The following is a 21485-nucleotide window of genomic DNA, read 5'->3' as shown; positions in this document are numbered from 1 at the left end:
GCCCACGATGCAGTTCGGCGGCTGAGGGGCTGAGTGCCAAAGCAATTCCGGCAGCCGTGGGACGATCGACACTCCCAGCTGACGCGGAACACCGCGCGCTCTCAAGTGAGGCAGTGGTAGCGGCGGCGTGATGAAACGATTTGCCAGGCGTAACCGAAAAAGGAGCCGTACGTGATGCGTTGTGCAAGTGACTAATGGAGCGTTTTAAGAATTCCATCTTACTCAAGAGAGTATTCTGTTTTTCTCTTGATTAGTCGTTTGCCCAGCGTTGTTTCAACTGCGGGCGAGGCCTTCTATAGCAGAGCACTTGCAGCACAGTACCGCCTTCATAGCTTGTGAAGACCTGCGTTCGGGCCGCACTTGATAGGGCGACATTTCTAAAGGCCGCCTTTCACCTTAGTAGAGCTACTAGAGCAGCAAATTTGCTTGAGTTAACCTCAGGTTGTGTGCCGGTGACAGTCTGTCCTCCGCGGCTTCTTCTCTGACAAGCTCTGATAAAATTATTTAGATCTAAGCGACTCTTACAACCTCACGCTGTACAGACCTGTGATGCGTGATGGTTTCAGTGACGCGACGAGCACTGTGCAGGCAATCATGTGCAGAGTATGGGTCTTGCTCACAATAAACGTGCGTATTGGAATAGTTCGGAAGAGCAGGTGTGAGCCAATCGGGATAATGTACACATTACTAGCGAAGGCGGCCTGCCAGTGGGCATACAACATTTACGACATTCAGCGTCGTTCATTCGGCCCCAGATTTTTATTCTTTTTTTCCCCCTTTGACTTTCGATAAATGTCAATGAAGCAAGTTGGAGAGCAGTACCAAGCGGACATTTGAAACACTTGTCGAAAGAGCTTTGTTTAGGTCATACATGTAAATTAGGTAACTTTCTGTGCTGTGAAATCGTACTCTGATATTGTTATCCGGACCATCAAGAGAAACGGCGCGGTTTCTGAAGCACGTTAAGAATTATGAAGAGGCGCTAAACATTTTTCAAGCGCTCCCTTCCTTGAGTCCATCACGCTGCCATCTGGTCTTTTCAAGATCAAACCCAGTCTGAGAAAAGTGCCTAATGTACCACCGCTTCATCCGCAATCTCTGCACTGCAACAACTTATTACAACTAATGCCGTACGGTAGTTCCATGATTACATGGAATCATCAATTAGTTGGATGATCATCTTGCAGTTTTTGGCGACTGATACACAGTATGACTGGTACCAATACGAGCAACTGCAACTTTTACAGCAACACAGGAAACGACTCTAGGATGGATCTAAGTTGCGCGGCAACGCTCTATTAGTACCGTTCGATTACATCAGCCCTCCGATGCGTGTGCATATATATATTTGCGTTAACGTCATTCATAACGATTGACGTTACACCAAATGTCATTTTCTTGAGCGTGCTGCTACAAGGCGATAACTACTGCTTCTTGCACGTCATGGTAATGGCGATTAAAATAGTGACCGAATGCTCTTGAGGTCAACATGAGCTAGTAGCGCACCGTGACATGACATACGAATCGTTGGACAAGTGCTAAGCATTCATAATGAAGTTAAGTCTTTCGCGTTCGCATAATAAAACGTACTAAAGCGTCACCTCACATTTGCAAAAACGTGACGTCCTCCTTCGCCTCATCTTCAAAGTTACATTTTTTTTTGTTTTTGTTTTCTTTTCTTTTCGGCTAAAGTTCTCGTATCAAGACTACAAATTCGGTCCATCACCAATAAGAATGAGTTCCCCAGACTTATACGATGACATGTTTTGCCTTTAGCGTGTGCGGTTTCAGTGTCATTAGGCTTTCTCGTGAAGGAGTAAACGAGGTACGCTTCGAAACGCATGTCACTAGTTGCAAAGGAGATTAGGACAACTCAGAGGCGAGCGTATACACGTCGACTTTGCCACGGAAACGAAAGCGTAGGCACGCATCAGCAGCTGACTGCCCCATCGCAGACCCTGCTCCTCAGGGCATCGCTTGAGAAGCGCTGCCTTCCATGAAGACACCTCAAGCTGGTTGTCCCGCCTCATGTTTGTGCAAGCCAGTTGGCGTTCTTCCAAATTCTCCCCGCATATTATGCTCTGTGTTTCGGAGCAACCATGGCGCCGACATCTTGGATGACGACTATACCACACGGGCGCGAACGCTTGGGCCTGTGTTCACTGCATAGTCCTGGCTCTTTGCACTATAATTTCATCATTATTCTGCACACACTAGTCCGCCAGTCTACAATTCCGTCTTTCGGTACTTCTTATGATGCCATCGGCAGTCGTGAAGCTTTGATTCGTTCTTACAATATCAGGGGTTGTAAAAAAAAAGAGAGGCGCACTATAAGATGGGAGCGAGCGTGGTATGCTCTTAATTGAGGTGCGAGAGTTTAAACAACGGCGCCAGTTTGATGAATGCGTTTGGTGGCCACCAATATGAGTGACGTGACAGGGTTTGAGAGAGCGCACTCATTGCAATAGTTCTTACTGGCTAATCGGGAAAATAAGTGCGATTTTATTCTCTTTCTTTTTCTTGCATTCTTACGTGCCCACGAGGGCCAATATTTACAAGAGGCTCTTACGACAGAATTCTTCTCAAGGACACTTATCAGTCAATTCTAATGCTAAACGCATCATTATCGAAGGCTGCCAATGGCAAAGAGGGCTTACGAAGGAAAAGCCTCGCGACTCGAAACCAGGACCCGTATTCACAAAAAAAGCTTTTGCGCTGGAGTTGTTCATAAGAGTATTTCTCCTCCAGTCCTGATTGATGCTGCTTATATTATTAGCAAAGGGGACCAGCCACTTTCAAAGAGCACTTACGAACGAAAATATTTCTGAATACAGCCCCATATGACGAGCGTCGCAACCTTGAGATGAAGTCTGTCCGCTCACTAATCGCATAAGGCAAGTCATCTCTATAGATACAGCACCCGCTAACGAGCTTCAGTTATGAATTTCCGATCGCACGGAATCAGCTCAGCAATACAGCTATTATATAATATCTAAGCAGTACAGTCGCAGCTCAGCAGCCACAAGGCTACTTATCACCAAAAATGAACCTCGCTCGCACGAGAAAGAAAAAGGCAAAGTGGTACGAGAAACAAAGAAGACAGAGATATAACACGCAATGCTCGTACGTTACCTGCACACGTGCGTACGATAACGCGGGAAGCGTCATAATCTTCATCTCTTTTTCTCAGTAGTTTCGAGTACAGTGTATTTCGGGGCTGGGGGCTTTCGTACACTGCTGGAAGCCCGAAATGCTGCTGGAGCGCCTATTTTGTGATTGCCCTGCGTCCTCGCCGGAGCGGCCGACGCTGGCTCATATTCCGCAAAGAGTCGACATGCAACCGCTGTCCGGGGTTGCGGTTCCGTGTCCGCGACCACGCTATGCAACCTGTAGGTGCGAAACGGCGGCCGTGTCATAATTTTTGCATGGCAGGGAAGTAAACAGGCGGCTCTGCGGAGAGTCGCTGTATCATATGCTTTTACGTAGGCATCATTTCTCTCTCAGTGCAGAGCTTAGATCACGCAAGCTCCGGCGGACCTCTCTGCTTTGGCTGTAAATAAGTTGTATCCTTCTCAGTCCCTACATCACACATCGGCGCGCTCGTAAATGCTAAGGTGTACAGAGGCGGGCGACAGCCAGCGCCGTGTCGCACTGCTTATTCATGGCCCACGACTTCGTGACCACAGGCAACATGTTCTTCTGCATTATTTCGCTCTGTCTTAGAATACATCAACATTTTTACTTTCCGCTTTCAAAGCAAACACAACTCTAACACTCGGCACCGGTTAAGTCTTGCTGACCTGTAGGCTTCTTTCAGCTTTTCACATGGGATAGGCTATAGCCTAAGCTAGGGTAGAATAGGATAGGATAGGATACGATGGGAAGAGATGGTAAGGGATGGGACGGATATGATGGATAGGATGTGTAAGGATGGGATCGAATGGAATTGTATACTGTATAAAGATAAAACAATGTACACAAAGGGTTTTGCAGCTTCACTAACGGCTTATTTTGATCGTGTAGCTCTTCAGAGTCATGACGATAATCACCCGGGGCGATATCTAACGCTTGATATCAAGCCGCAGCATGAAAATCGGAAATTCTTGTGTGCCTCATACCAAGTCGCGAGCGCCGAGAACTCGCTGAAACGCCTCGCTGCACGTGCAGTGCCTAGACACTGCGATCCATGGCGCCACACGTTTCAGAGCGCACGGCCCCGTGACCCCGAAAACAGGAAGCTAACAAGAGTGGCGCTTAGGGGGAGGGTGAAAGTTGGAAGCGCGGTAGGATCAAGGAAAGGCGTCGACGCAAGCTGGAGCTGTACTCTTCGCTCATCGTTATGGAACGAGCGGCGCGGCTACTATACGCCGTCGTAAAAGGTGCCCGTAGCCGCTCGCTCCCCCAAAAACCTTTCTCACTTTCTTTTCCTCCTCGCCAGCGGCGCCACATCGATCCGATGCCAGCATCGATCGCCGCGAGTTGCACCCGCTGCACGGGCGTCAAGGACGAATTCCCGAACGCGGCCGAGTGTTAGCAGGCGCCGCTTGGCGCGTCACCCGCAGCTGCTGCATGACTGAGCACCCAGATGCGCGCTCAGGTTCACCTGCTGCAATTTACCGGTCTCGCGCGTTCGCAAGCAAAAGGCAACTGCCCGCAGAGGGGGGCGAATGCGAACGAAAGCAGCGTGGCGCTTGATTTCTCATGCAAGTGGAGTCATTCCTGGCAGCGGCAGTACATTTTGCGCCCTATATATTTCGTTCTGTCAAAACCATTTTCTGGGATCACTAATTACAAAACAGCTCCCTTAGCGTTACTGACATGATACTTGCATTAATTTGCCACGCTCGGGTTGCATAGTTTCAATCCTTCTCTCTCTCTTTCTTTTTGATATATTGACACATGTTTTGCCACAGAAAGGCGTGTACGGCAATACTTACGCGCCATTTCTTTCGATAACGCGAGTTGGTGAGCTAGTTGGTACATGACTTGGAAAACGAACAGCGCTAAAAACGGAACTGAACAAGACACCAGAAAGTGCGCTGTCTTGTGTCTTGGTGTTTAGTCCAGTTTTAGCGCAGTTTGTTTTCCGAGCCATGACCATACTGCGTAATGCCGTTTTCATTTTCTCGGCGTCCGAATCTTAAGAAAATTGGGAAGCAAAATTTAGATCACATCCGCATGTGTTGAAGACATTGCATGGTACTCGCTAGTTTTCATGGGACCAGTGTTGCATTCAACGTCAGCGCTGATTCAGAGTGTATATCAGGGCCAGCGCGAAGGACCATAGGCCAATGAAAAGAAAAAGGATGAAAGAGTCGTTGAACAGAAAGCTAAGATTGCATTTGCGAAGTGCCGCATTAACAGCCTTCGCAGACACTGGAAGTTCCCTGAGCGTCATTTTCAGGACCCCATCATGCCGCGAGTGGGTGGACTTGAAGAGCTGGGAGGTGCTCATGTTATCCATCGCAACGTGCGGCGCCGCGAAACTTGGTTATTGCTTGAACATCTTCTGCCCCTGACGTTAGAAGTCGTTACCGTTGGCGGTGGTGCGCATGAGGGTATACGACATGGTCTGCGCAATCGTGAAAGAGAGCGTTACACCAGGTAATGGCGTCCGCTTGCACTACGATAAACCCCACGAATGTGTCATTTACTGAGCGTGCCATCTGGTGCAGAGAATGAGAGGACGTACTTAAGATAATCTCTTTTTTTCCAACAAATGAGGAAAAACTTCGCGCTCTGTGAATCAATAACATCTCTTCTCTTACTTCATCTTTCCAATTGCTTTTATGCACTTCTGAATGGAGCTACTCATGCTCTCGTCGTTTACGATGTATGCGCTGCTGTTGTATAACATCCTAAAGGGCAGATGGTAACAGCGCGTTCGTTAGTTGAAAAGAAATTTGAGATCGGACAGAAAGCACAGGTACTCTTTCTTGCATTGAGGCTCTGATCTATGATCACTTATCAAAACGCACAGTATGATAAAGAGAAGCTGTAATGAAAGCTCTAAATTCTGGAGCCCACAGTTCAGTTCCGCACTCATTGAAAGGAGTCTTCAGTCGTTTGTCCTCTTCAATTGCCGCTGCAACGGTCAGCGGAAGGTGCCGCTAAGCAGTCCTGTCCCTCACTTGTCTCTTGCGCAATCTGATCTGCCAGGCTCAAGGGAGCCTTGGGAACCCTATCCGCAGGAGTCTTGCGCTTCAGATTGATACGAATGACCGACCTTTATCCCGGTAACAGATGCGTCGTAATCAGGCAGAGCGCCGCGATGCCTTATATCTGTGACGGGGGATTTACCAGGTCCCTGGGGCCACGGGTTCATTTCGGCGATCCCGGGTCCAGCTAGTTCCATGTCGAAAGACCGGCAATCGAAGGGACCACTTCTCTGACTAAGGATTGGTGTCCACGCGTGTCCCCACCGGATCGTCGGTTGCTTAACACTAAAAATTTTCACGCCCGTAAGAGTGTTGTCTTGTCCCATGTCAAAAACCCTTAAACTTAAGGCCATCAAAAAAATTGCATCGTACACGACAGCGAGCTCGAACTACAGCAGCGATGAGAGAAGTCGTATTTGAGAACTGTGTATTAATCCTGGCCACCTCGTGTTGCGCATTCAAATATCTGGCGCAAAATTTGGCAGTGATAGCTATTAAAATTTATTTCATGCTGTTATCGCGTCGTCTGTTGCAGCTACCGTCATCTTCACTTGCCACAAAAAGTCGCCAAATGCCAAAAAAGAAAACTTCAATTATCCTTATCAACGATATTGTACTACAATCTAAAGGTGAGGATGTTAGCCTTGGCACTAAATGAGTACCTTTAACACCCATAAGGGTGTTAATATGTTTGCTGTAATTTCTTGCACCATTTGGCTTTTATTGTTGCCTTGATGAGGTATAGAAGTGCTGGAACTGGGACTAGTTGCTAGAACATACTTAGTTCGCACTCCTGCTTGTGCCCTGTTCTGTGTTTTGTGTCCAAAACTGCGCGGTACTAAAACTAAGTAAGCTACAGTAAGGTAATGATAACAGTTAATTCATGCCCATTCGCGACTACGCTTAACGCAAGCGAACGAACCCGACTGTTTAGGTGCATTTCAGCTTGCGCACAGCTTTCTTTCTTTTTTTTGTTAGTTCGATTAAAATTAAAATTGGGATGAGTACGCCGTAGTAATAAGTGAAAACAGAGGTAGAAACCGTGAACTCAAATGTCAGGTGACAGAGCGTGTCATTCGAACACGCGTTCACCACGATCACAGATGATATGCGAGCCTGTTCCAGTTGCACCGCTAAATGCTTGTATATTTAAATTTGTATGTAAATGGCTAGAATGCTTGCATATCACTTACGGGCTCACTTGGCTGCGATGAACACAAACCGTTGTAACAATACATAGCATTTCTCCGTTGTATTGCCAATTTATGGTGGGCGACGTCGTCAATGGGCAAATCCTAAGCGAACGAAAAACCTCTCGGCTCGTATCGGACACCTTGTGCACCTATTTCTTCGTACTTCATGGCTTATCCCTTTTGATCCAGCTTGAGTTTTATCAAATTGAGATTGTTTGTTTTCTGCCTGTTTACGGCTCATTCATTTAACAGTACTTTTGGGCTGTTGTTTGCTTGTCGTCAACTTTTGTCGTGCTTTAAGACAAGGAAAATAAAGAGGGCGCCGGGGTGTGCTTTCAGGAGAAGGACAAAGTAAGGCTCGCAGACAAACATACGAGAGCGCTGTCTGTGTGTCTCACTCTGTCCTCGTCTTCAAAGCGCGCCCCCGGTACAGTATGTACTTCAACCTCGCCCGAGAAGCATCAGTCTGAAAATAAATTGCGAACTACGCTGTATAGAAAGTTGCAAGCAGTACCTAACGTTTCGATTACAGTATTATTCACGGTAGCGTAAGCGACGTCACATAGTGGTTAATAGAAATTAATCTCTCATTAGTTTGAAATCATCTTTACCACAGTGAATGCAATGGTGTGCTGTTCTTATACACTCTCATAGGAGTTGTGGAGGCACGAATAAACGCCAGAGTCATCTTTTACGCCTGACGGAGCACCAACAGCAAGTCTGGTCGCAATGTTTGGATTAAGTGAATCGTCATTTTCGCTTGTTTTATTTTGGGGGGGGGGGGGGAGGGGGGGGATTCAGGACAGTCTATTTCGCAGTCAAACATTTTCCAGACAGATTTGCTCAGTCCCGGCTCGGCTTTGTTCTTCTGTTTACCTTAGCGCCGTATGGCTGAGAAGGATTGCGTCACCCGAAAGTATCGGAAAACAGCAGGCGCCACGTTACTCATTTACTTTAGGCGCATTATTTTCTTAGTGTGCGTGTGTAACTGCGCTAGCCTTCTTTGATCGCAGACTATTTTCAGAGAAATTTATGTTGTAATTTCGACCTCGCAGATAATCGCAGCAGAGTGCGATGACAGCATCGCTCCAATCTTTAAGGACAACAAACCGGCACAGGCGCCTTTAGCCCGAATCGGCCTTCATTGCGCTGCACGAAACCTGGGGCCCTCTAATGTAGAACTATTCTGTTTTTATTCCAATCTTCTGACGTCAAAATTACGTAAGTGCCGATGCGAGTATCGTGCAGTGACCCGCAGCGTTGTTTGAACTGCCAAATCAAGCGCTCTCCTCGTTTTACGTCCCTTTTCTTTGCTTTCAAAGCGAATAGCATTGCCTACCTTGACAGGTATTCTTTATCTAATTGCCTGACAAGAGGAGAGGATCACGCAGAAGTGGAGAGGGTTTCGGTGGAAGCAAGGTAGCGCAATGAAAGTAGATAACCGGACAAGAAGGGTTGGTGCCGGCGTCTGCGATAGGCTTACTTCCCCCTGCTTAGCTTGCGGTGGCTGTTTGGTTGGGGTGCTTGCTTGGTTTAAGCTTTCGTTGCACGCCGCCATGCAACGAAAGGTTAAAAATTCCGCTAAAGTGGATCCTCAGCGAAGAACAGTTGGCAGAGCGATGTCGCATATGTGTCGAAAGGGCTCGCAACGTTACACTGCCACGTTAAAAAAAAGAAGAAATCACGCAGAAACTCCTCTGGGAGTTGTCTAAGCTTGCGTAAGCATTGTGCCACTTGCTCACGTACCGTACTTGCGTACGTACTTGCTCACGTACTTGTTCACGCAGCCCGGTGTCATTATCAATGTTATGAAAATTGTTCCGACAAGTATAAACGACAGCTCTACGGCGACGCGAACTACTGCGAACGGCTGCGCAAGGTGAATTGATGGGGCAAGCAAACTACTGCAGGTGGAGGTGAGCTGACGATGTTCCGAACGTTATAAGCCGTTATCGCTCTTTAGCGGCGTATCCATCCGCGTCAAACCTTATCAACCGTGACCAACCGTACTCCGGGGGCTTCTGCGTATGGCGTGACCCATGAAAGCGATCGGCGATGGGGGGACAGTGCACCGAGTGCTGATAGCTTCGTGCGCGCTGTGTTCTCGCCGCATAGTTCGCGTGGAAGCGAGAGGCAGCACGAAGGTCAGTTCGCACACCCCTGCGGGCCCTATCTTGAAAGCGATCGTCTTACGTGACGGCCGGACGGACGGACGGACGTTTTTCCTCGTTTCGTAGCCACATAGATGCTTACGCATTTAAAAATTTACTGTGCGAAAATAAATCTATTTTTCATGCCAGCTACAAGTATCCAGTGCCAGAGCAACCGCTGGGCAGACGTCTATACCATTCGGAACGGGGAAGTCTACAGCTATTCCGAGAAAAAGAATCAGTTTTGTTCGGCATATTATTGCATCTTTAGTGCGTGCATGTCACTTTCATGGGGGTGTCTTTTCGTAGTTTTGTGACTTCGCGTGGCAGAAAGGCGAAGTCGACGCAGCCTGAGAGCGGAAGCCTAAAGGCAAAGAAGGTGTGGAATCACAAATAATTATTTTTCTTTTGTTCAATCTAATCATGCATAATCACTGTAGAAGTCTTACTAGATGGGCAGTTGCCGCGGTGTTTGTGACATTGCTCGACAGGCAGGCGAAGTGGGGTTATCCCGAAAGATATTTGACCTATCGTGGAGGGCTTATTGCAGAAATGTAACAGAAACAGTACGGAATAACTTTACGTTATAGCGACCCCGGGGGCGTGCGAATATTCGAAACTTCCGAATGAATGAATCGAACGTTGCGCTATGGTGGAATATTTTTTCGAATACTTCAAATCGCCACATGCATGCGATCAATCATAAAATTGTAGCAAAGTCAAAAAAAATTTCATCCCTGCGACCACAGTAGGCATAAAGCGTGAAAAATTGCGCAGAAAAGCGGGCTACGTCACTCAGGCAGGCAGACTGTATCGGCTAAACCACGATCATTTCCACTCTCCGAAAAACACTGGGTGTCCGAATACGCTGCTCCATTTGTCTTTAATAAATTACGCTCTATACAACATATAGACAGAAACTTGCTAGAATTTCGAGAATATACCAGAATGTAAATATAGTTTTATTTTAATAGTAAGAATGGTTATTCCTTTTTCGATACCAATTCGAAAAATATTCGATATTCCGTTCGCTTCTGGCACTATTCGATTCACATACGATTCACATTCATTCGATATATATATATATATATATATATATATATATATATATATATATATATATATATATGTGTGTGTGTGTGTGTGTGTGTGTGTGTGTGTGTGTGTGTGTGTGTGTGTGTACTTCTTATATTTCTACCTCCCATTCCCTCGCTCTCAAGTGTAGGGTAGCCATCCGAAGATATATGGCGCCTAAAGTTCTCCGCAGCAGACGATTTGCAATAGAACATAAGCAGCGTAGCACGTGATTCGTCCGGGGCGCTCGTCGCGGAGGAAACAAAGAGAGATCCAATAATAGAGCCACATATAACGCATCACGGGCGCGCCAGTGTCAAATTTCTCTCGGCAGGCTGGGTGTCGATGTCGACGCGCTTCTGCACCTCTTGGGAATGCGCCGACGGCAATGTTCTCGCGCTCCTCTCCCGACGAACGCCGGCTGGGGCTGCTCTCGATCGACGACCGATGCACGGAACAAAACACCGAGGCGACGGAATGACAAAATATATGAGGATAATAAATGAGTACCACTATGTGCAAGGAGAAGCGAGAAAGGCAATGTGGGATTTGGAAGCAAGGCTGGCGTGATATAGGCTGTGAAAGTCGAGGAATGCCAAATGGATAGCGTACTTTTAATATCGCTTTATGAAAGCGAAGTTCTCGAAGTTAAACGCAGCTCGACTTTTGAGTGCACCTTGGTATACAGCGTAATGGAAAATGGTGTTAAGTTTCCTTCGTCGACAGGTAAGACAGCTTAATTAAAGTGAATAGCTTCTTCTTTTCGAGCAATGCGGGGAATTCTATCTACGCAAAAATTGTTCGAGGAAAAGTGTTGTTTCGCGTCCTTACCGTGAAAACATAAAATAAAATAAGTGGTAACATTTAGTTTGCTTGAATTTGACCGTCCTGACTTATACGTATGCAGTTCAGATTAAAGCGTCACCTTGATAGGAACAATACGCTTCGATGCGCTTTCTCTCGGGTGCACCGATTTAAATGAAGCTGTCACTGCAGGTGACATTTTGTTGGCGCACGTTTTATGTGGAGGTGAGGATTGTTATGGACTGTCTGGAACTTCCAGTGGTAAGTCTTTCAGTGAAGTGCGCGTGTGCGTGCGTGCGTGCGTGCGTGCGTGTGTGTGTGTGTGTGTGTATGTGCGTGCGTGTGCGTGTGTGCGTGCGTGCGTGCGTGTGTGTGTGTGTGTGTGTGTGTGCGCGCGCGCGTGCGCACCGTTCGTCTACGCACCATTTCGAAATTGATTTATTGCTGTAATGCGATAATGTCAGCTCGTGATACCATTCATAATTTAACAAGTTATCGCCCATATATTTAATTAGATTCTAATTATTCATTGATTCCAATGTCATGTATGTACGCAGCAACTGGAAATTCAGTGCCGTCCTGCACTCGAATCGGTAGTGTAGGCGCTTCCTACAAAGTCGTTGCATTGAGCGCAATTAACCCTTTGCTGCGTTAGTTAGTGTATTTATCTTTCTCTCCTTTCCGTTCTTTTTTTTTCTGGTTCTTTATTTTTTTTTGGGGTGGGGGGAGGAGGGGGAGAGTCTTACCGATTCCTGAGCCGCGTGTAGCAGTTAAAACTGAAACGAAACACATTGCACCACTTGAACATTAACATTATCGATCCCCTTCTCTTCAGAAACGCCTGCTCTGTCGTACTCTCTCGAAGCGAAATGCTTTCCTTGAAACCTTTCCCCAACATTTTCCTCTTACGTCCAGAAAACGGGAAGACATTTAAACTTCCATTCATCTTAATCTTCCTGTCGCAGGACATCCGGATGTTCAAAAAGCGATTACGGACGGGAGGTACTTAAACAGACCCAACATTTTTTTTTTCTGTCTTTCTCCCTCTTCACACAAGGCAGAAAAGCAAAAGATTTGCTTCCGCCTCGGTGCAAACGCTCAGTTCGCCGTTCTTGCCATTTCCGCACAAAAATTCGTACCGTACAACACGGCCCACCAGGACACCCGGCGGGGCGCCAGAGGCACTTTTCGTAACGACCAACAATAACGATCGTATACGAAACACAAAATTCACGGAGCAAGGGCCCGTTTCTCAGCGGCCCGCCTACAAAGCAGCTATCGTGGGCGACCGTATACAGGGGCCATCGAACGACCATGCTCTTGTTCTATTTGGCCCACGGTCGCTTCTTGATGTCGGTTTGATCGTGAATGCGACGGTGTTTCTAAGTATTTTCGTTTTGTTTATTTTATTTTATTTTTTGTACTGTGGGAACGTGTGGGTTGTGCCGTCGGTATAATGACAAAGTTCAGGCAAGCAATAACGTTTAAAATAAGAGTGCGAACGATATTAGAACATAGGGAACGAACATCTGTAAGCACAAAACACGCGATTAGGATGGAAAATAGTGGTTTCCAATAAAAGACCGGTAATGGCGGAACAAAATCTGAAAGGCAGGTTTAAGCGATTTGCGATTGCAGTTTGTTGGCCCTCTATGAACAGCTTGCCATATCTTGGTTACATCCCAAGGAACCTGCTCCAAACAGACCTGAATACCACCGAGAGCGGAAATAAATAATGCTGATATGTCCATTGGCTGGTGCATATGTAGTTCAAATGAATCTCTACTCTCTTTTTCATTCTCTCTCTCTCTCTTTTTGAGAGAGAGAGCGAACACGGTGTCCGCCTCTTATTTTCGGGGTTCCTTGTGGCTAGTGTCATTCTTGCGCTGCTCGATCGCCATGGGTTCGCTATTCCAACTCGCGCAAAACACTGTGTTCGTTGCTTTTACTTTTGCTTCTATAGCATTTGCACCGCTTTTATGCGCATTAAAACATGCGAGAGAACAGGAGTAGCCAGCGCCTCCTACCATCACCAACATCTCCTCAAACGCGGCTAAAGGAAAAGAAATGGGGAACGAGCACTTGAACGTTCGCCTACGTCACTTCCTGTTTTTCATTCTTCCTGTGATCGTCCTGTGTTCTTACAGTAAAAAAGAGCGTGAACGGGACATGGAGACAATGCAAAGGCGAATACACGAACGCTCGTGACGTTGTCTTATCACTGTGTCCCTGTGCCGTTCGCGATTTTTTTCCCTGCGCCACTCGCCCAGTTGACGATTTTTTCTGCGCTACGACTAGTTGACGACCTTTTACGTCACTGAATATGAAGTGTCACCAATCACTGTTTGCTCAAAGAGAAAAGTAAGTGGTGACTAAAGGAAACTTAGGTACGAGGTCTCTCTACTTTCAACGAATGTTTGTTTCAAGCGAAAACAGACTGCCACATTGATGTAAGACAGATACTTTTGGCGGTGTACGTACGAGTACGCGGGAGGAATTTAGACTGAAATGTCATAAAGTTAAATATATGGGCATAATAAGATCGATATTGAGGACTGCAGGATGACAAGGGGCATTTACACCTTTGCAAACGACGCATACACTGATACTTGTCACGATGGACATTATTTAAGAAGTAGAGCGAGAAGTAGCCCAAACGCAAGATGCCAATTCGTGTTAATAACCAACGAATTTACTTCATTCTATTACGTCTCAATACAGCGATGAGCATCACTGGGACGTTTCCCACGAGGCCGTCCTGTCAACATTTCGCGGCCAGACGACGACATAGACTGTGACGCGCAAACCTGACGGGCTCACTTCGAGGCACAACAGCCGCCGACCTCCGTAGAAGCGGTGATCACCACTAAAATCACACTACCTGAACCTGATCCTGAGAAGCTGAACTAATTTATGAAAGGGACCAACGTCGAAGGCTACCGTGGGAACACCTTCGACCTCGGTTTCCCAGACTGCTACACGCGCTTGCGCCATATGCGGAGGCGAAGGTGCAACATAGGAGGCGGAGGCGGCGGTACAGTGCGACATCATGGGAGGGATCTTGTGGCCGGTTCAGCGATTATGATTAGCCGAGATACAGTCATCATATTCCCTAGTGTAGTCTCCTAGGGTAGACGACGGTTTTCAAAGCGGAGACCTTTGGTTCAGTGAGGAGGGGGCTGACGTGTCCGGATGTGAACTCAGACGTCTAACATGCTCCTACATGGAGCGGGCTTCCGTATCTGGAGCCAGTGTCAATAATGTGAAATAAACCCTTTTACCTTCATTGCTACTGCCGGACGTACTCAGCCCTGTGCCAGGTGGATTCCTAGCATAACAGCTACCCCGAGCCCCAACAATTCACAAAAACACACATCTGCCAAATCATGCATCTATCAAAACGTATTGCGCTTATGTGCTAACTAGCGATATGCAGATGTCAGCGCCGAAATAGTATCTGGCTCTCTTGAGCACTTAGAGGAAAGCTCAGTAGTTCGAGACGTCATATAGTCGTGATATCCTCGTTTATTTATTTTTTATTTCTTTATTTATTTATTTATTTATTTATTTATTTATTTATTTATTTATTTATTTTGTTTCCCCGTTGCTGGATCATGACTGTCGTGTGCAATAGTTTACCTTCAATTAAGGACGTAACCGCTGATGATAAAGAAGAAGAGGAAGAAGATTATGATGATGGTGGTTGCTTCAACAATGGCGCAAAACCGGCTTTAGGCAATAGGCCAAGGACCGGGTTGCATTATGATAATGAAATAATGCGTAATACAGGAGCTAGCCTTGTTTGATCAAGAAATAATAGGAACTTAAAATAACAATAATGAAGGTAAAACAAAGCATTGAGGCAAAGGGTACCTCACAGGTTTCGAACCTGATTTCCTTTCTTTTTTCTTTTTTACTCATATTTCTTTTGCTTCCCTCCTGCTACATCGTTGCTGGTTTATTAAAACTGTCTCGCTGACTCTGGCGGTAACAATAAAGCATGCGCCGTAAACGATCGCTGCTTTCAGCGTTCACACTTCGTCGATCAATGTCGTGGCTTCAAAGAGCATTCCGCTTTCCTCAAACACCGTCATTTCTGGGTCACGTTTCCAACCGTAACATCAAAGCTCGTCGCTAAGACTAACTAGTCGCCGTGACGAAAAAGAAAGAAAAAAAGAGGGTGCAGTGCTCGCCATCAAGAACGACTGAGGCGCTCTCCTTTACGCGGCGAACAATCATGCACATTATCACTATAGCGAAGAAGTGAACCTCCAACACTCTTTCGAACAGAGAAAAAAAATTATAAAAGAAAGGGATGCCGCAAGAGGGGTGATGATTATGGAGTGGCGCGAACAAAAGGACTCGGTCATTGTCCACGGGGCGTGTACGGTGCTAAATCGCCGGACGCACATTATCGCGCTCGCATCGTACATAAGAGGAGGCGCGACAGCCAAGAGAAGAAAATAAACAAGAACGATGAGAAAGAGATTAAGAAGCATAGGAAAACTCTGGAGTGGCAATCGTTAGACGTAGAATCTGGCTGCTGGCATTCGTCAGCAACAAAGGTGGCCCTTCAACACCGCAGAACGAAAAGGAGGAGTGAGGGGAGTGGCGGCTAAAGGGAGAGGGGGAAGGGGGTTAGCCTCGCGCCGTACACAAGCCACAGAGCGGCGACAGCCCTGTACCGAGGTTGGTGCCCCGACCCTCCCCCGCCCGCTACATTTTCAGCGTCTTGTGACCCAGAAATAAGGACGGTGGACGCTTCCTCTTATCGATCTAAGCCCTCCCCACCAGAGTGACCCGCCTTTTCTGTCTCCCCCGGCTTGCGACGCCCACGAGCTGGAGATGGGGGATGCGTCCCTCCCTGAAGATAGTCACCACCCCGTCTTCCGGGTTCCTTGCTCCTGTATATGGAGGTTTATGAGACGCCCGATGTTCCCGAGAGAGCCGCGTAGGAAGATTAATTTGTCGCGCGGTCATGGTTGCGGACAAGTACGTGGCCGCGTCGACGTAATCTCAGAAGGTGCCCGCTTTGCAATAACCTAGCATTCGATGCACGTGTCTCTCGAGCGCCGAGTCTATGTGCCCCAATTCAGTGGGCACTGCTAAGTGAATTCGCTGTCTACGCACTCTCTCGCTGTACACGCTCGAAAGACCCCTCCTGTGTTCGTTGCCGTCAAGACAATGAGCCGATCGACCATTCATGCCTACTCTATAGAATGCCAGACTGCGACGATTATTCGTCATTGCCGAGTTGCCGATGACGGGTTCGGCATCTGAGGCCGCAGCCGCTCGCAACAAGAAAATTGAGAGAATGCGTGCGGGATTCGTGCAAGCTTTAACTATAGCCTGCCCGAAGAACAGCGTCAGCTGAAAGCAAAACGCACCTAAACAAATGGGAACTTTTAGCCGATTCTGGAGTCTTCGCGGATATGTGTAAAAGTTTGAAAAAGTTAGTTCGAAACTTTGAGAAGCCTCCCCACCGATTGGCACGGCAACCCGACTGCTCCATCGATATTCGTCGCGAATTCGGTAATTAATTACGCGCCTTAGCATCTAACCCCGCGTTTTTTAGAGTTTTCCTCATTTAGAACACGAGGTCTGACTGGTTCTTTGCAGAGTTTCGCCCACGATTTGTCTTCTAGTCTGCGCGCCCGCGGAGGTTGTTTGAAAATCGCCTGAATTTTGCTCTTCACGAAATGGCGTGAGCTCTCGTCCGCTGGCGCGTCTAGGCGCACGAGCACACGTGAAACGTGGCAGCGCGCGTGGGCCTCTATCACAAAAAAAGGAAAGTTCTTGTATTATAACTGCTCGCAACAGCAGACCCCCGCCAATCGCGGGGACGCACATGTCATTAGCCATAGAACCCTACCAACGGCAAACAACAATTGAGGTTCTGATAACAGATATCGCAATAAACCTACTAATTATACATTTAAGTCACGCGATCCTCCCCTGTGCACTGCGAGATGGCGAACGTCGCGTTGTTCTTACCCTGTTTTTCGTTTCTTCTTTTCTTTTTTTTTTTTTTACATGTCCCGACGCCGCACATTTCACTAAGATAGACGCATTTACCATATTACTACTAATTCGGCTAATAACTATAGCTACAAGAAATGTCCCGCATATGCGCGTGTTCAATTGCGATGTATACCTAAGACAGTAATGTAGTGATTATAAGCGCAAGAATAATTAAGGCAGCTTCCAGAATGCATTGCAATCACCCGTGGAGCTTAAAATTCAGCACCATCTACCACGCAATGTCTTTCTTTTTTTTTTTTTCAAACGTCTTTACTTCTGCAGTTGACAGGCAAAGCCTTGCGGCAGAAAAGGGGTGCGCAATGTTTATTCGCGAGAACTTCACTGCGTCCTTCCGAGCTTAGAATTATTTCACGGTGTTGTTCTTTCCATTTTATTTTTCATTTCATGTGTGGTTTTTGTTCCCGGTGTTGTGATTTCGCTTCGATCATTTTCCCTTGCTGCCAGCGTTCAATCTCGGACGAAAAATACGATTTCCCTCCGAGCTACTGCCTCCATTCCATTTCGTTGCGTTGCGAGAACGTTTGGAACCATTCTACATCTGCTAGAGTCGAAAAACAAGGTGAAAGTGTAATGCGCATTCGAAGACGCAGTGCGCTGAGCTTGCCTTCCCGCTGCCAGAACCTTTTACCTCGGCTGAAGTGCACTATCGTCGACGCAGGAGGCACTCTTGTGATTGCGATTCGTACAACATCAGAGCAACGCCACTGTCAGGGCCACACTCGCGATCTTTCTTTTCTTTTTATTCGGTTGTTGTTGACCAACTCGACTTTTCTGAAGCATTGGAACGATCTCTGTAACAAGAGCCATGAATCAGACCCTTACGGCCGCAACTTGACCCAGATTGACCGAGCACTCGCATCGTTCTGCACGAGCACACAAAGATCCGGATGGCAGCCGGTCCGAGGGTTGGCTCAGATGGTTGCGTGCTTTGTGGAAGCGAGGCGTCTTGTCAAGCTGCGCTGAGGGCGAAATGTAGGGTTCGCGATGTCAACTGCGTGCGTGTTTGGACATTTCGTGTCGGGGCTACCGAGTTATTTGTTTGGTTGGCATCTTGTTTTCGTTTGTGGAATAGATAGATAGATAGATAGATAGATAGATAGATAGATAGATAGATAGATAGATAGATAGATAGATAGATAGATAGATAGATAGATAGATAGATAGATAGATAGATAGATAGATAGATAGATAGATAGATAGATAGATAGATAGATAGATAGATAGATAGATAGATAGATAGATAGATAGATAGATAGATAGATAGATAGATAGATAGATAGATAGATAGATAGATAGATAGATAGATAGATAGATAGATAGATAGATAGATAGATAGATAGATAGATAGATAGATAGATAGATAGATAGATAGATAGATAGATAGATAGATAGATAGATAGATAGATAGATAGATAGATAGATAGATAGATAGATAGATAGATAGATAGATAGATAGATAGATAGATAGATAGATAGATAGATAGATAGATAGATAGATAGATAGATAGATAGATAGATAGATAGATAGATAGATAGATAGATAGATAGATAGATAGATAGATAGATAGATAGATAGATAGATAGATAGATAGATAGAGAGACGGACGGACGGACGGACGGACGGACGGACGGACGGACGGACGGACGGACGGACGGACGGACGGACGGACGGACGGACGGACGGACGGACGGACGGACGGACGGACGAACGGGCGGGCGGGCGGGCGGGCGGGCGGACGGACGGACGGACGGACGGACGGACGGACGGACGGACGGACGGACGGACGGACGGACGGACGGACGGACGGACGGACAGACAGACAGACAGACAGACAGACAGACAGACGGACGGACGGACAGACAGACAGACAGACAGACAGACAGACAGACAGACAGACAGACAGACAGACAGACAGACAGACAGACAGACAGACAGACAGACAGACAGACAGACAGACAGACAGACAGACAGACAGACAGACAGACAGACAGACAGACAGACAGACAGACAGACAGACAGACAGACAGACAGACAGACAGACAGACAGACAGATGGACGGACGGGCGGACGGGCGGACGGACGGACGGACGGACGGACGGACGGACGGACGGACGGACAAACAAGCGGGCGGGCGGGCGGGCGGGCGGGCGGACGGACGGACGGACGGACCGACCGACCGACCGACCGACCGACCGACCGACCGACCGACCGACAGACAGACAGACAGACAGACAGACAGACAGACAGACAGACAGACAGACAGACAGACAGACAGATAGATAGATAGATAGATAGATAGATAGATAGATAGATAGATAGATAGATAGATAGATAGATAGATAGATAGATAGATAGATAGATAGATAGATAGATACCAGAAAAAAATCCGGTTTCCTAAACTGGATGGAGGAAAGGGAAAATGATTTAAAAAGAAGGGAGAAAAAAACGAGAAGAAAGGGGGTTAACCGAGGGGCCCGATTTTCATCAGTCATATCATAGGAAGCCAACAAACACTGACACCAAGAACAGCATAGGGGAAATTACTTGGGCTTAATAAATGAAATAAAGAAACGACAAATTAATGAAATGAAAGTGTATGAAAAAGAACTTGCGATGCGATGCTCTACCAATTGAGCTACCGCGGCGCTGTTTGCCCATCCACTTTCTTGGGTATTTATGTTTCCTAGCAGAACCCCGGGATGGTTAGCCAGCGCCACCACTCACATACCTTGGCAGCGGACGTGGAACGTCCTTTCTGCCGCAGGCGTCCCGAGAACGTGATGTTTGTTGTTGTTTTTTTCGTCCACTTTCATTTCCACTAATTTAACGTTTCTTTATTTCATTTATTAAGCACAAATAATTTCCCCTATGCTGTCCTCGGTGTCAGTGTTTGTTGGCTTCCCATGATATGACTAAGCAGGGAGAAAAGTGAGTACCGAAACGGAAATCGCTGCGCATACTTTTGAGGCGGCACCTGTCACTGTCGCCGTCTGTCTTGCAAGCCCACAACCGCAGGAAGCGAACAGACGCTCTGTAGCTCCCTTTAGCGCATCCGTCTGTTGTGACCTTTGTCCTATTGTTTCTCCCCTCACAGTGGCCGGTAGTCCACTGTCTCTAACATGGTACACAACAGATGCATTTCCGTATGCTAACTACAACGTCGGCAGATGCACGGAAAATGTGCGATTGTTTCATCGCAGCCGCAGTTAACTGCCTGCGCACAAATGCAATGGGAGCACGTTCGGCTGAGTTTAACACGCAGTAAACTTCTCCGTCAGTATAAGAACGAGTGCCATAGCGCGACAATCGTAGAACACCTTCAATAGCGTTTGGTCCTTGCGTAAGGCAGTGTTTGTAGTAAATCTCGTTAAAGACTGTGCTTGCGGTGCTGAAAAACAGTATACTCACAGGATCCTGTACGGCTTGTCGTCTCTTTGTGCACACATACAATGTCGCGAGTCTTCCAACCTTCTTTTAGTTTGTCGTATCAACAGTGACACTCGAAGGCTAGCAGAAGTTGAAACTCAATGTCCCCAGAACTAAGTCTCCTGTGAATGCTAAAGATTTCGTTCGTATAATTCCCTGAAAATAATGTGCAAAACGTAGGGAACACGTACAGAATATCTTAGTGCATACGATAAACGTTTCAGTAGTATATGCTGCTTTGAACAGCTCCTTTGTTTAGGGCGACTCTTGCCCAAGTGTAAGGTGCTCGTTCCCTTGCGATGTTATTTTTTCTGGATAGCATCAAATTTCCTAGTCGGTCCACTTTAATCTTGCCGTCCGAGTTCTCAGTATATGCTCCAGTCGTGGAGGAATGTTTAGTTTTAGAGCTTGCACCATCTATGATGCAAATGAGGCCTTCATATGGCTCATTAGCATTTCATTAGTGCCGCTATACACTGACTACTTCAGCAGCATTAGCATATTTTTGCGCCACTTGTCTCCGTTCGTTGCACGCGCTCATGTGCCCTAATATTACAAATAGTTGAATTTGCTCGTGTTTTGTGTGCCGATAGAGAGCAATTTAGAATTCTTCGCATTCTCTGGCATCTTTTTAAGT

General features: G+C 46.8%; 1 protein-coding gene across 1 annotated transcript in view; it reads left to right on the top strand.

Annotated features, from left to right (window-relative positions):
- LOC126536201 (uncharacterized) overlaps nt 1-21485 on the top strand; it is a 93618-nt gene that overhangs the window by 45423 nt on the left and 26710 nt on the right. The gene's annotated exons all lie outside the window — the stretch shown is intronic.

Source organism: Dermacentor andersoni, chromosome 4 (genome assembly GCF_023375885.2).
Source record: "Dermacentor andersoni chromosome 4, qqDerAnde1_hic_scaffold, whole genome shotgun sequence".
Lineage (NCBI taxonomy): Eukaryota > Metazoa > Arthropoda > Arachnida > Ixodida > Ixodidae > Dermacentor > Dermacentor andersoni.
The sequence above is the reverse complement of the archived record's forward strand: the minus strand, read 5'-3'. Positions and strand labels throughout refer to the sequence as shown.